Source organism: Dendronephthya gigantea, unplaced genomic scaffold (genome assembly GCF_004324835.1).
Source record: "Dendronephthya gigantea isolate DGI-Jeju-01 unplaced genomic scaffold, DenGig_1.0 001160F, whole genome shotgun sequence".
NCBI lineage: Eukaryota > Metazoa > Cnidaria > Anthozoa > Malacalcyonacea > Nephtheidae > Dendronephthya > Dendronephthya gigantea.
Genome location: NW_021164170.1, coordinates 4,820 through 6,945, shown reverse-complemented (window position 1 = coordinate 6,945; position 2,126 = coordinate 4,820). Strand labels below are relative to the sequence as shown.

General features: G+C 34.0%; 1 long non-coding RNA gene across 1 annotated transcript; it reads right to left on the bottom strand.

The window, feature by feature from the left end:
• Positions 1 to 109: 109 nt before the first annotated feature.
• Positions 110 to 1,767, bottom strand: LOC114545075. The gene is made up of 6 exons (XR_003690813.1): positions 1,616 to 1,767; positions 1,330 to 1,392; positions 881 to 937; positions 688 to 741; positions 498 to 573; positions 110 to 336 (listed from the first exon to the last, which is right to left on the bottom strand). It is a non-coding gene; the product is annotated as an uncharacterized LOC114545075 (long non-coding RNA).
• Between the last annotated feature and the right edge of the window lie 359 nt (positions 1,768 to 2,126).

Genomic DNA, 2,126 nt, shown 5'->3' with positions numbered 1-2,126 from the left:
TATTGTACGTTTCTAAAGAAACACAGCGTTCTTCAACAGGATCCTAAATTTGAGAGTGTCAAAACGATTTTAAAATGAAAAAAAGGATAGACTCTTAGAAGAATTTTATTAACAACATAACTCACTTTACTCCGAGGAGTTTCTTTATAGACGCTGAATTCTGACATTGATGTGATATGTTCGTCATCACTGAAACAAAAAAATTGTCATTTACTGTCATATCCCACATTCTTTACACAGGACAAACGAAATACTGTCTTAATAATATATCATTCAACTGTATTTTCCAAATTTGTTTTAAAAAACGACTCCACTTTCATGGAACTTTTCTTCTGCCTAAAACCGAGGCAAAAGAAATAACAAATACAGCTCAAAGTAAATTACAGACCTGGAAAAAATTTTGTCAAAAACGGTTAAAACGTAAACAAATAAAGTAACCTGAATATAAGTCATTTTGTCATTTACTTAAAATTTGTTTACTTAAAATGTTCACATACTTTATCGTAACACCAACATTATTGAAAGAAGATTCCATCATCTTTTTCAGCAATTCCTCTCTGATGTGAAAAGATGCTGGAAAACAAAAGCAAAATTGTGCACAAAATGTAAAACTTCCATTTACAGAAATAACTGGTATCTTATCTTTTTGTTATATTATGGCTGGTACTAGCAACATCTGGTACATACCATTGTGCTAAAACCACCACAGACAACAACAAATCCTTTAGGATAATCTGAGATCTAAGTATAGAAATGGAATGAAAGCCTGAGTTGAATTATTCCAATCACAAATATTCAAATGTCTGGCAATATCAAGTATATATATATATATATGAAGACACAGGTAAGTTATCAAGAAACTTGAAAACAATAATAGTACCTCTAACGTCACTGGAACCTTTCGTTCACTCCAATGTAATTTATAACCACTAATCTTCTGCACAAAAATATGGCATATGTTGATGTGGAAATAGTTTGGAAACATTAGCTTTAGCTAGCTTATCACTTATTAAAGAACCCACTTATTAAATTAGAAATGGAATATGGGTCTAATTTTTGAAAGAGAGAGGGGGGGCATTGATACCATGATGAATTACGATTTGGAATTCATTGTGAATAGTTTCATTTTATACAACTGGAACGATAAGTCCTGAAAAAAATCCATATTTAGCTTGAAGCCAAAGTTCCCCGTACTAATCCTAATGCAGCCTCTTTGATGTCTTTCTACGCTGTTTCATCCTGAGGCTGCAGACAAAACAATTTACAGTGATTAGATGTAATTATATGTCTCTAGATGTTCCTACAAATACCTTGCAGTCTCTTAATTACCTTACATGTTCTTTACACGACGGCTTGACGTATCGCTTGAGAGGTCTACTGGACAGTGGCAATCTGGAATTGATAAATGAAAATATATCCTTTTATTCACTGACGCGTTTGCATTCACGACTCCCGTGTAAAACGATCCAATTTGCGGATATATAGTTGGGTTCAGGTTAGGAAGCTTTCACTGATAAGAGAGAGTTTTTCTATTGAAGTACAGTATCAGCTCATCACGAATGAAGAGGCAATTGGAGTGGAGAAATGAAACCGTCTGAAAGGATTGTATCAGTACCTTCTCGATTGTATGCAAAACATCGCAAACTTTCGGTGAATCAGAGGATGCAATAACATCGACCAGAAGCTGGACACCTCGGATCTGCACAAAAATATCCCGATCTTTCGCAATGTGGTCTAAATGTGGCAACACTGAATTCTCAAGTATTTCTCCCTGTAAAAACAAGGAGTTACAAACTAGAAAAGAATATCGATGTACGGTGGCCCAGAGGTGCAAAAAAACGCAAATTCAAACAAACGCAAATTCAAAAACACAACGCAAATTCAAAAACATAAACGCAAATTCAAAAACATAAACGCAAATCATGAAAGCACGAACGCAAATTCAAAACAGAAACGCAAATTCAAAACACGAACGCAAATTCAAAACACGAACACAAATTCAAAACACAAACGCAAATTCAAAACACAAACGCAAATTCAAAACACAAACGCAAATTCAAAACACAAACGCAAATATTTAATTATTTATCTAAATCCAAAACGACCTAGCGCACCACAAATTTAAA